At 36.1% G+C, this 14613-nt stretch overlaps 1 pseudogene; it reads right to left on the bottom strand.

The window, feature by feature from the left end:
* Positions 1-2272: 2272 nt before the first annotated feature.
* LOC131678590 (protein disulfide-isomerase A3-like) lies at positions 2273-3205 on the bottom strand (annotated as a pseudogene).
* Between the last annotated feature and the right edge of the window lie 11408 nt (positions 3206-14613).

Here is a 14613-nt window from a genome sequence, read left to right as displayed (position 1 = left end):
GGCATATAATTTATTTACAGAGCTTAAAATTTTAAATTTTTTCGTTAATTCAATAACTTTTCAATTTCCAATGATTGTGAACCAACGTGATCCAGTACACCGGTTGTCATTTCGAGAAGAAAGATTCTTTTTACGAGTTTAAACTAGAAAGTATACATCACTACCACGGTGCTAATCAATCGAAACCCGCACATAAAGCGGGCCCTACACGAGCAGAAATATTAACATTAAACCATTATTGATTAATATACTGGAAGTGTAAAGGCGTCTCAAAAATATTCAATCTGTTGAACACAAATATAATTGACGCATTGAAGCAGTCTTGTCAATATATACGTATATATTAGTGGGACAATATTTTCGTGTGGGGTTCGCCTAATAAAAAAAATCTCATTTCAACAAAAAAAAATCATTACAAGCGATGATGATCATAAACTTTTACCACCAAATCCACATAATATACAAACGTGTTGTCACTTACCGTTATTATTACGTTACGGAACAAAGCAAAACACATTTGATGATAAAACCCACCGCTGATTTGTCAAACAATCAACTTGTGAAATGCCTACTACTTAGAACATTCCGCGAAGTTAACTTTGTAAGTAAGCATCTTTTAAGGAAAACGTTTTACGTGAGCACTAAGATTTCCGTTTTTTTACGTGAGCACTAAGATTTCCACTGCCTCGATTATGAATAGATCACTAAATTAACAATATAAAGGGGAAAAAATACATTGATGATGTGTTTAGCTAAATCTGACATATTGAAACCTGGGATGCCAGGTAATATTTTATGAAATCAATGCGCAGCCTATGTAAAAATCTTTGCAAATCTGTGTTAAGGAAAACGTACAAATTTGTCTCCCAACCAAGAAGTGGCGACCTTTTTTGGTTCTTGTACGAGACAAAAATTGAGAAATCGGTGCTAGCAAATACAAATTAAATACGCCAAGGTCCCATACAAAAGGGGCATCATTTTTTGGCTCATCGAAGAAACCAATTATGCTACCCAATTCCTATGATTTGTCTTGACAGCTTAGAGATGTCAGAAAACAATTAAACTGGCAACGCCAGCTGATCAAAGCTGGCGGTCTTGTTTCATTTTCATTTGGTTGTCAAATGTGAAAAAAAACTATTGCAGATTCATAAAATGAAACGCAATTCAGATAATCCCGTTAAAATAGAGTTTTTACTCAAATATGGACGTCAGTTCATTGATTCTGCAGCTAACATAGAAGAAAAGTGTGAACAGGTGCGTTCATTAGATTGGATAGTTTCACCTGACATATTTTTAAAATCATCCCCTTTGTCATTCTTCGACAACCAATATAGCGTCGGGAAACCTCGGACGTTGAACGTTGGCGGAACATCATTGGCGGTGGCATCCATCCTCACGACAGAAACATCCTCGTCTTTTAGTTTAGTAACCAGTTCTTCATAGATCGGCGTTAGCTTCTTGCAATAGCCGCACCATGGAGCATAGAATTCCATTAAAGTGTCAACGCCGTTGTTGATAACAACATTGTCAAAATTTTTACCGACAGGTATTTTTACCGGTGCATAATTGATTTCTGGCACTGGTTCTGATTTGCCGTACGGTTCCAGGCTGCATTCCTCCAGCGCGGTAGCAAAAGTTTGCAGATTTTCAACTCAATAAGGATAATTGCAAAAGATAATTACAGCGCAAATTCGTTAGTTGGGTGTTCGCTAATTGGGCTGTTCGTTAGTTGGGTGTTCGCTAGTTGGGGCATGCCCCAACTAAAAGACACTCTTATGTCAAAACTGAAAGTCAAAAACTGATTGACGTTTGAATGTCATTGATTTCAAGGGGTTCGTTGGCTGATTTCTGTGGCGATCCAGAAAAAATCATACTTTGAAATTCAATGGAATTTTATTTTTTGAATTCATATTTCGGAATGATTTTAGTGAAATAAATGTGTTAAATATTTCGCTTCTTCCATTCAGCATCAATTAGTTTGTGTCGCAGAGACATTAGTTTAGTAACTTTTGAAGGTCATCTCTGATGTATTCAATCACATTATACAATCTTTTTACTTTGTCACAAAAAAAAACAATTTTAAACTGGATGGAAACAGCCAACTTTTGTGAATTGTAAAATATTTGTTTGTTTTTTATGAAAGAAAACAAAAAATCAGCGTTTCCCTTGGGTAATTGTTGTCAGCTGTCAGTTGCCTCAATTAACGGATACGATTCGCTAGTTGGGGCACAGTCGTGACCCAACTAACGAATTTGCGCTGTAGTGCTTACCGTTACCAGCTTGTAAAAGCCATATCAAATCAATCATAGAACTTTAATCGCTTTTAATAAGAACAAAATAGCGTTCAACATACAGCTCTAATCACAGGTTTTTTTGCAATGCTCCATTTCAGGGTTCGCGATGGGAGATATCTACTAAGTTAAATAAACAATGATTTGATACTTACGAGAACTCATCTTTCATGACGAACTTTTGATTTTTGCTATCATGAGCCAACGCCAGCGGTTTATCGCCAACATATAGTCATAGCCATATTCGTTTAGCTCGTGCAGGAAATCCTTGGCGATAACGACAGAATTGACGCGGCCAACAAATTTCTTTGCAACTTTCAGATCTGGTTACGACAATAATTAGTTCCTTTCGGATTCTTAACGTAATTCACAGCGTAGTAAACTACAACCAGAGGATTTTTGCAAACACTTGGCGAGTACGAACGCCATAAAGTCCATGGAAATTAAGTTTGACGAAACCGGTCAGCTCATCCTTCGTCTTGTCACTGAACTTTACGAAATCATTTTCGTATTTGTTAGCCAGTTGCTTGGCACGGAACAAACATATCGCATCGGATTCGCCTTGTTTGTCAAAAACTTCTTTGGCAATGCTGTGGCCGAATCGTATCCGTTCACGTTAACTATCCGCGTATTTCAGGAAGACACTCTTCAAGTCCAATTCTTTCTGGAAGAAATCGACATCGCTGATTTCCTGTACTTTCATAAAAGCTTCAAATTCATCTAGTGTTGGCAAATCCTTGGAAGCTGGTTCCACGAGAGATTTCATATACTTCGCGATCCATGTGGTCCATTATTCTTATTATTCAGATTCTTGAACACGGCTATGTGGCATAGCCGCATTAAACTAGATTCGCCCAAAGTCTTACTTTCGAAGGCACAATAATCCCATGAGCAAGGTTGGTAAGTGCAACTTACTTTTCAAGCTTACTTATGAATTGTTAAAATTTTCGCTTTCCGCCCCTTTTTTATGAATCAAAGCTAAACTAGCATATTCCTAAAAAACAGGTTTTTTGCTTACAAGGGAAAAAGTACCTAAAGTAACCAATTACCCATCATCTTAGTACACAAAATAGAGCGCACAATAAATAGTTGTCATTATAAATAAAAATCAAGTATTTTTGGGATTGGCTGTTATTTTTTCAATTTGAAACACAGGCTTTCATTTGTTTTTACATTTCTTATAAAAGAAATGTATAGAATTCGCTCAAACTTTCAAGATTTTTTCCGAGGCCCGGAGGGCCGAGTCTTATATACCAATCGACTCAGCTCGACGATTTGGGACAATGTCTGTGTGTGTGTGTCTGTGTGTGTGTGTGTGTATGTAACGGACAAATTCTCATTCGTGTTTCTCAGCAATGGCTGAACCGATCTTAACCAAACCAATTTTAAATGAAAGAACTAAAAAACAGTATGAACGCTATTAATTTGTTTTTGATTCTGATGTTTAGTTTCCAAGATATGAATGTTTGAATGCGTAAAAATGGCGTTTTTTGCAGTTTTTTTGAATTATCTCCCGAAATTGATAATATAGATTAACAATTCATATGCTTTTAGACAGCTTTAACGAATACCTTTCGAACAAGCTATAGATTGTTGAAATCGGACTATTATCAAAAGAGATATTTAACATTAAATGCGGACGAAAGATTTTTATCATTTCCCATTGCCAGAAATATGACCAAAAACATGTAATCTATTATTAACGCCAAAACGGCTTATTTTAGGTCAATAGTATCTTCGGAGAATTTAATGGAGGCAATATGACCTTTCTTTTGGTATTGTGCTTTTGCTGACTAATCCCCCTATGAGTGAGATATTTTCACAAATTTTCTTGGAAGTGATTATATCGAAATGATGCCTTCAGCAAATTTGTAGCTCTTACTTTTGCGAATAACTTTACTGAAGACTTCAAATATCTATTTTGAATACTTTAAAAGTTATGGCTTGTTGTTTGTGGATTACTCTTTGTCGCCTATTTATTGTTCAATATAGTAATAATCCATTGAAATAAGCCAAACATTATTTCGATAAATCGAATTTTGTATTTCATTTTTCTATCTACAACCGCTAGAAATAATCACCGAACACTTCCAAGTTGTCTGGAAGGAACTTGATAACTTATCAGTACAAAAATGTTCATTTGTGCGATCCTTCTGACAGCATTTTTTTTAACTTATAACCATCGGATCGATCTGAAACATGTCGGAAAATGAAAAGCGAAATAAATAACTCCAAGCAACGGCGTAGCCAAGAGAAGGTTTTGGGGTTTAACACCATACAACCCCCCCCCCCCCTCACCACACCCAAAAAAATAATGGATTGAAGTTGAAAATTTATTGATGCAGACTGATTTAATTCAATATTACAATAACAATTATCTGATCCGTAGATTGAAAACCTGTTGTTGTAAACATCATGAGGACTTTTGATAAATTGACGGAATGGGGTCCTGATATGTAACTGATCTATTGGTCTTGATTTCACAGTTGTCTAATAGCATCAATATCAAATTCCTGCCTGAAAACATTCCAATAGAAAATTCCAGAGTTCTGTAATCAATCATAATCCTCAGATTTCTTTTCAAATTGAGCTCGTTTTTGTAGAGATGTACTGTAATAAGGGTCTTTATTTAATAGGAAGCGAAGTTAAAATTGATTTAATGTATATGAAACATAAAACTGCTCACCAAAAAAATGCATAACTTTCAACATTTGCTAAAAATGTTTTTGCCTTTCTCATTCACTCTAAAATTCGTCAATCTAATCCCGACCCGGAGAGCCGTGTGTCGTATGCCACTCGACTGAATTCGTCGAGATCGGAAAATGTCTGTGTGTATGTATGTGTGTATGTGGAAAAAAATGTGACCTCTGTTTCTCAGAGATGGCTGGACCGATTTGCACAAATTTAGTCTCAAATGAAAGGTACATCCTTCCCATCGGCTGCTATTGAACTTTTTATTGATTGGATTGGATTTCAAAATCAAATTTGTATTTTTGATGCCAAATGACTTTAAAATGCATGAAACATTGAGATGTTTGACAAAAATTGACTTCTTTGGACTTTGGTACATTTTTGCCTTTCTCGTATAGAAAGGTTACGCAATCACTCTAAAAATCGTCAATCATACCGGCCCGGAGGGAGTATGCAGTGAGGGGTTGCTACTTTAAAATTAAAACTAGTTTAAAATTTCTTAACAAGTTGAAAATTTTCGGCAGGACCTGGACCTCCCGGATCTTTCTCCATGATCCGCCGCTGGTTTCAAGCGATGTTTCAGTATCACATAGTATCTCAAGATCGTGGCTGTCGATCCATTGTAGGGTAGACGTGCCCTTATTCATCTCATTAGTCTGTATGTCACACTGTTTAGTTGATAACTCGACTTAGAGTGACTGGATTGCGTTTAAAAAGGTATCATCACCTTTGCTACGTTCCTAAGAAGCAGCATAGTTAAAATGTTTGCCTGGAAAATGTGAAATGCTCCCGTTTGAGCGAAGCGAAAAGTCGAGTACAACGAACCCTTATTCATCCTACCATTTGAGCTAATGCGTTGAATACAGATAGCAGATACTGCTTTAACTAACGTGTTCAAATGGGTGAGATGAATAGAGGTGCTAAGATGAATTAGGGAGCAGTAACCCTATGTATGTGCGAATCGTACTGAACATGCAATATTCATTTCCACCATTGTATTGAACATAACATGCCATGGAATCGTAGTCTGGACAAATGAGACAAGCACAATTGCACCACTAGGTGGATTAAAACAGGTTTTTATTTTGGGAATGCGTCGAGTTGAGACAAAAAAGAAATGTGATTAATAACGAGGATAACACTTTCCGAATGTAGAGAGAAATTCATGAAAAATGACGATTTCCATTCGACTCTAGCAGGTCCTGACCGATTTTGATGAGCATTTGATTTTTGTTGTATGACCAATTATATGTATAGGTCAAATGTTTAAAAACAGTAATTTAAGGTCAAGATAGCATCATTTTGAAACCGCCAATTTCAGAGGTTTAGTATCTTCGATGAGTTTTACAAACGTTAAACAGCGCATCATTTGATAAAATAGTTTTGACGGTATATCGTCCAAGAAGTATTTATGGTGAATTTTCTCAGGTTAATATTCATGACTACAATAAAGTCTCAACAAATTCGCTAAAGACACGAACTCTGTTACTATTTTCTGAAAATATAATTCTGCATAATTTTAAAACTTCAAAAATTACGGTTTCGGAATTATGCCGTTTGGTCAGTATGATCGATTTTCACCAAACCGAATTTCTGGCTACGCCGCTGACTTCAAGTAAGTAGAAACAAAGTCGTTCTACACTCGTTCACAAGAAACTTCTTCGAATGCTGAATATCTATTATAATACATTGAAACCCCGATTTTATCAGCCAAATATGAACATATGTTTGATGGGCTCTAGCAGACGAACAAGACTGAATTCGAGTAAATCCTTTCTTGGGCATGTTTTCCTTATCATGAAGATGGAAATATGCAAAAATGAAAAATTCATCATAATCAGAAATAGTTATCAGACTACATCAAGGGACGAGAAGAATATTTTAACAGCTTCAGTTTATTATCAAGAAAAAAAAGCCCGCTTTAGTCAATGTCCCCATTTTGTCAGCCTAAAATACACCATGAGATTCATAAAAATGGGTCTTTATTGTATGTATTATTCACTGTGTTTCACATTAATAGGTACATTTCATTTTTGGAGATTTTTTTATTGCATCGAACTACAACAAGTTTTAGGTATTTTCAAGGGGTTATTTTATAAACTTCTTCCAAAATTTGGCGAACCTATTCCAATTCGTATACCAATTAATTGGTATACTTAAGGGTTTATATGTTGTAGATAGAGAAAATACTGAAATTTTCAGCTTTTTTTTCTACACAATATTACGAAAGCTTATTAAACAATTTTTCCTAATAAGTTTGTGAAAATTATAAACTATTTGAATTTTTTTAACAGTTTTATTTTTTATTTAACCGTGATTTTTTAATAAATAGTGACCATTGCTTCACAACGTAGTCTATTTTTCATGCCTTGCGGTGAGCACGATCTCTCGAATTGCTGAACTGAAAATTATGGAATAGAAATTAGTTTTTAGTATTCTTTACAGATTTAACTCGCCGCGCAGATAGCTCTGAATTAGACCCGCTGGTGCCCTAAGACGATTTCGCTAGATTTTCAGAGCACGGTGCATCCAGTGCATTAACGCAAGTGACGGAAGGTTATCGAAAAGTTTCGTGAAAATGAAAATTCCAGTAATGATGATGATTTTCCCAAACGGTTCGTTTTCGTAAGGTTTTTATTTGTTCTTTGGCATTAGGATTAGCGATAATAATTCAAATCAAGGATACTACTGGGAAGTCACCTTTAGAAAAAGCCGATGTCGAAGTAAAATTTGGAACTGTGCACGCATGCACTTCAGAGATAGCGTGATATCAGAAGCTGCGATTTCATTTCAACGCTTTTTTGTGAAAAGGGCGATACTTACAAATGTAAACATAAGGCTTTTTTCATACATGCGAATGAGGGCTTTGAAACGCAACAAATTTACCTAAAAATTTGGATTCTACGATATTGCTTTCTTAAACTACAGCAAAAATAAAACGACGGGCGAAACTGTATTTTGTTTGTTTATTTAAAGTTTCGCCCTCCGCGCTCCATGCACACAAACAGAGCGATACTTTTTTTGCTAGCAGTTTAGAGGCGAAACTGTTTTTTCGTATTTTTTAGGATTATCAGCTGTAAATAGTAACAATAATCGCTATTGAAAAAACCCGGACGAAATCGGTGGTGTAAAACGGTAGTTATTTTTAAAAAGCGTAAGAGCGATACTTCAATGCTGATAGGTGGGACCGAAAAAGTAAACAATCACCAAAGGGGCGATACTAACATTTTGTCAATTTCAATAGCAAAAACAAATTTTAATTTAATAATTTCAAATACTTTATGAAGTTTTAGGTTTCGATCACTGAATTATGCAATCTAGGATGTAAAAAACACAATAGTTCTTAAATAGGAAATAAAACCAAGTCTGGAAATATTCACTGTTGATTTTCTTTGAATGGTGTCACTGCTAGTATCGCTTTTCTCAAGAAAAAGCGCTTCTTAGTTCTCAGTCGCGTTGGAAATTTGAGTAAAGTATAAACTTCAAATCGATTCAAAAAAATTCGATTTTTTTGGCTCAGTACAATCTATAACCCCTTTAGGAAAATTCAGTTTTCCCACTACAATGTATTGATTGAGGAATTTAAATATTTTATTAACAGAGCATTAGCAATAATTCGTTTGTATGTCTATTTTGAGGGCCATTTTTTCGCTTTCCTATTGATTTGGTTTGAGATTTCTAGCACTGATGTTGTCCTATGCTGATTTGAACGATTCTCTGAGTCCTGCCACTATCCCATGTAGTATGTGTTATCAAAAACATCGCGAAGCATCAAGTTCTAAATGTGCTCAAACGATATAATATCCGAAGAGAGTGATAAGAGTTATAAGAAATGTCTCATCACACTGTTAGGTGGATTAAAAACGTTTTTACAAAAAAACTTGATTTCAATATTTTCGTATGTATTAACCTTCTGCTCATGTTTGAATAAAATAATTCCTAAAGGTATCAGATATCGGCACTAATATCAACCAATTATCCATTACTAGCACTTTGATGGTCGATATCAAGTAATCTCTGCTGATCGATTATGGCAGTAGTTTGCTTCATGTTCGCTGACTCAATCGGAAAAAAAACTCTACTGCATCGGAAAACGTATTCGAATTCGATAAGAAATGATCGAAGACAATTTCTACACGATTAGCCAAATTTGTTCCAGTTCATTGTTTCTATTGTTTGTTTTGCGAAATCGCAAGGCTTGTCATTGATGTGCCCCAAATATCTGTATATTGTTATTTCTGGGCCTAAGTCCAACCAGTCTGGTGATTTACCGCTCAGGAAAATTACTTTAGGTCGCAATGTGCGCAGAAATCTAAGAGCAGAGTTCTGATTCAATGCTGTAGTCACCTCGGTCCGTTTTGCGCTATTAAGCTACCAGATAATAGTTTTAGTATTAAATTATATAAATTTCATGAACTTTACTCACCATAATTTCACCACATTTACGAATTCATAGAATTTGTTAAAACTCTGACTCTTTTACGCTTTGCTAGATAATAATCAGTATCTATGGTGATATTTGTCCGGTTTATAGCGGTGCCAGTTTTCTATACATTCCATCAAAGTACACTGTCACTGTGACACTGTACTCGATGTACCAATAGGGTATAGTAAAACGTGTCCTCGAAAAATCGTCAGAGCATTCCGTATTAACATATTTGTATTTGGTGCTAGTCTGTGCATTATAATAGAAAACACTGGAAATCTGTGCAGCATATTGAAAATCTGTTAATCTGCACACCTGGCATCCAACAACAGTACTGACAATTCTGTTGTCCGGCATGACCTTGCATTGAGTGAACTCTTCATGAGCACAATAATCAATGTATTATATTGAAGCGATCTTGTCACTATTTTTATTGGCAATAATCTTGACTCATATAGAATCTGCTTTATTCGAGAAAATTTGGGCAATCGAGCTATTGTAAATACTTCATCAATACGAACATGCGAACTAAGCACTTTATTAATATAAATTATTTTCAACCACACCATCTTCATATTATACAATAAATTAAGTACTGGTATTGCTTGGCAAAGGGCATGAAGAAATATTTGCTATAGCAGTAAATTTGATTTCTGAAGTGTTTCTTACCTCGACCAATTCATCATCCGAAAAAGAGTCAGAGGCTGACCTCGTTTTGCTTGTACTCCGCACTGGCGCCATGCAAAGACGACGCAAGATTCATTTCATTCTGTTTTCCCACTGCACATAGGTACCTTGTAAAAACGTCGTAAGCATCAAAATAAAAGAAATTATTTTCTTCTGTTCATGCGACTTATTTTCGAAGTTGAATTTAAAAAGTATAATAAATTAAATGATAATTGGAAAGCTTGGTTATTCTAAAGTAACATACCATTCGTTGGTTTTAATCACTTCCAGCCAATGGTTTGCTAATATAAACTAAAGTTTCCCGCAATTTTTTTCTGCAAGACTTCTGTTACATCCAGTGCAACTATTTACCATAGTAATGAAGAACATTCGTATTCCGGTGCTCATTTTGTCTAAAACTTTGAAGAAATTCAATATTCGTCGTAAGAGCTAAGAAAAAAGCCTTATGTGCAGCGTCGTATGATTCTTAGGCCCGAAAAAAGACCTATGTGAAAGGTCCTATAATTTCAAAAGGACGCATCATTCTAAATCGCTTAAAAACATTAGCACTGAACATTTCATGTTTTTAATATTATTTACCCAAAGAGCATAGTCCTTAGACTATATTGGCATAATTGTTCCATCAAAACACATATTTGTTCTCTAATAGGGATTTGTTTTAGGTCCATGAATCTTCAGCCTCGTTTTTCTCAGTTCGAGCTCAATGTCACTTAGGACCTTTTGAATAAGTACTCTTGAATTCTCATATTGTTCACCTGCAATCTCGACCCTTTTTAGTAACCCGCGCCATTTTAGAAAATTCGATGCCACATAAGTAAGCGTCTCTTCCACAGACTATATTCAACCTGGTACTTTCAAAGCTTAGACTAATCCGTAGACTTTTCTACGGCTCATGCCATGTCTAAAATCAAAAGCTCTAGCAGATGATTGTACATATCACTAATACACATAAGGAATGTTCAATAGTGTATGTGATTTTTCCGTTTGTTTACATCACCGATAGCAGAAGTGGAAGGTGATGACGTCACACTGTGTTGTGATTAATTTTTCGCCTACTGATTGTTAACTATTGGAAGAAACAAGTGTGCTTAAAAGACAATTAGCAAAATGCCGTCGTGTTCGGTTCAATCGTATACAATATGTCCGTACGCGATCAGGAAAAATGGATTATAAATAGGACTATATGCAGCACCACATGAGGAAACGCCCCGAAGAAATGGTTTCAGTTCTGTGACACCCGAGCAATAATTCGATAGCAATATTTTAAGTAAACATGTCTGTTCGTTTCTGTGTGCTTAAATAAATGTGTTCTAGTATTACTTGTTTGGAAGAAATATATCATATTTACGCTTATACTTCCTCGCTGATCAACGTATAGTTTTTCATGTATATAGAGAATTCTATAGATCATGATTGGAACAATAGTGAAGTATTCTTTTCTCCACAAGCTGCGCAGTATAATTTTGATATACTTATTATATTTAGATATTTTTCTGAATAAATTATATAAAAAACAAGACTACACTAAGAGTACAGAGCCGGGTTTAAAATAATATAGCCAATAGAATAATTCATATTATGAGATGGTCACAGCAGATACAAACTAAATTCTTATTCTACATCCTTAATGAGACCATGGTTTGATGATTTATGGTATAGCACATGTATGATTTTCTGAAGGGACCATATTATGGTGTATTCATGGTGCATCATGGGGTTCAATGTTTTTTGTGGACCGCACTATGGTCCTTTTATGGTCGTACATGGGGCCTTGGACCATGAACATTTGCTCGGGATAGTGAACACAGTTGGCCGATTATTTCGACCATAGTATGATAGGAGAGCACGAAACTCATTCCTCACAAAGCACTGCTTTTCGTAATACCATTGCACAATTTGCGGACGGTGACCCATTGTAAGTCGTTCCATTATAAAATGGCCAACAACACTGAACAACAGCATCGTCGTTTGTTGTTAGCACCCGTTAATCAGTTGAAAATGTCATGTTAAAAAACCTTATCTTTAATCAACCTGTATAATGTAAAACTGATCATTTTAATACTAGAACCAATTCTCCCCAGCAGCAGGTTGAGCTGGTGTAAATAAAAAAAGAAATTAGGATTATTAGGATTAGATAGCAAAACGAAGGTCACTATTTTTGCAATTTGTTTCTGTAGAATCGAAAGAAGATGGGGCTTTTTTATTTTCATGGCCTTAAAATTTGACGTGACAAGATGGTGCTTTGGCTTTATTGCTTTGTTTTTTATGTATTTAGTAACAAAGGAGGCAGTGAAAAGACGAAGGGAACGTGCCATTTGAGCCAGGCGCTACTGATATGAAAAGACCACTTGGTAGCATGTGTAGAAAAAATAAGTTCGGCTTTGACACCGGTTTGTTTTTTGGAATTGTCCTACTGAAGCTAAAGAGCAATTGCAGCGGGCCGTGCTTCTGATTGTGATATTGAGTGTACGGCTCAAATATGCGGGCATAGGGACTTTACGATCGCGTGGGAATAAGCGTTTATTTGTTCGTTGAGACCATGTTGATCAGATTATAAGTGCAATAGCGTTCACTAAATCATCGAGGCATTTTTCTGTTTTTGAAATCATGGGCGTAATTGATCGTTGATGATCGTGATTACATGTCCACCTATGGGGCTCGAGCGTTTGTAAGTTGACATATTCGTTTATGTTGGTTTTTGTATCTCGCGGGTGCTAGCGTATAACTTCGCTTGTATACATTCGATTTTTCAACTGCGAGCCCGTTTCCATTTTCGCCTGTGTCCTTGAATGATCGCGTGGACCGTGAATGATACCTAATTTTCAGTATTCGGCTCAGATGCCAGAAGCGAGTGAGTTCCCTGGTATCACTAGTTTTCGATAGTGGCACCATAGAACGTGTTGTCTAGTGGCTATGAGCGTTATTTTTTATTAGTCCAACCTGAACGCATTGACCTATGTTGCTAGGGCCGAGATTTGAGACTTCCGGATGATCGCGCGAGCACGAGAGTTTGTAGGTTCACATTTTGCACCCCTTGTTTGTAAATTAAAAAGTGCTGAACGGTTCACTTTATCACCGGAGGGTAATCCTGTTTGGAAGATCGCAGACGTAGATAGGCGGGGTTTATTTTTTGACGTAGGACTACGTCTTTGTTTTCGATACAGGGGTGCACGTTGCAAATTCTACTAAAATGGAATGTAACGAAAAGTGGTCCAATTTTAAACGCATATAATTCAGCCATCTCACGATAAATTTTCAATTTTTTTGCACTTATCGCCCCGAAATACTTCTAAGAATAGATTCAAATAGATAAACCCAAAGATTTTTGATATCATGGCATTAAAAATTTAAATAATGAACAATCTAGTCAAAATATCGCGCATTTACACACAGAAGATAGCGCTTCCCTAGTCCAGCACGACAGATTTGTGTACCTAGCGCGCTACGCTGCTATGAATGACGTCATCATCGACTATTTAAACGGACGGATTTCGCCAGTGCAGCTCAGTTGCCTGTTGAGCGGCAGACGAAGCAGGTCACTGCGTTGTGTGTTAATAGGTACATACTACAAAGCCTATTTATGAATGAATACACTGCCACTTGAAAAACCGTTGCAAAAAACGCATCTTGTCCATATATAGAATTGTTTTCGATTCTTGTATATTTATAGGTTTGATATATGATTAAGACCACTGCATTCGCTATATTTGTATGCGTACTTTAGGAAAGTTACAATAATGGCAAAATATAACTAGACCAAGCTGTCAACGACCCTTCGGTCAACGCGCTTCACTCGGACAACATCTGCTCGCAAACCCATGGTTCCCTGACATGAGCCGTTCACGGACAACAGCCCTTGCTACCCTATCATAGTACAACGGCGAAATTGACAAAAGAAATCAGGCAAACCGCATGGAAATGAGTCGAGTGCTGTGCTAGTAAAATAGTTGGCAACATTAAAAAGCTATTCTAGCTAAATTACTAAAATTTTATAATTTATAAGAGATTAAAATTAAGATCATTGAGGGCCTAAAAGTAGTTCCCGTACAAAAAGTGGTAAGAAAAATGAAATTCAGCATTTACACTCAACTAACCTATAACCACCATAGGTTCAGCGAAACGCTTACCACAGAAACTAATTGTTTAAACGGTACCGGTAAAAGTTAGGTGAGCAAAACAATGTAATTGCAGTGATCGTTTCTACAATTTCTACAATTGTATTACCGTTAGGTTCTCAGGATGAAGTCGTTCTTGTTATTGATAAGGCGTAGGAAACGCGAAATGAACAGAAGAACACTAAACGTAAGACACAAATTTGATTTAATGAAAAATTATACATGAACTCGGCTATTTCAGGAAATTTTTAACTCCGCTATTCAATAAAGAATTAAAAATTTGGAAATCTCTTCTGCTGCGTTGACGCCCAATCAATTCTGGTCTATACATGCAATGTGATTATATTGTCTAAAATTTGATTTTTCTTCACTGGTCCGGGTTTTTTACCACACACAATCGAAA

The sequence above is a fragment of the Topomyia yanbarensis genome, chromosome 2, assembly GCF_030247195.1.
Source record: "Topomyia yanbarensis strain Yona2022 chromosome 2, ASM3024719v1, whole genome shotgun sequence".
Taxonomy (NCBI): Eukaryota; Metazoa; Arthropoda; class Insecta; order Diptera; family Culicidae; genus Topomyia; species Topomyia yanbarensis.
Note: the sequence above shows the minus strand (reverse complement) of the source record. Positions and strands in the feature narration are given on the sequence as shown.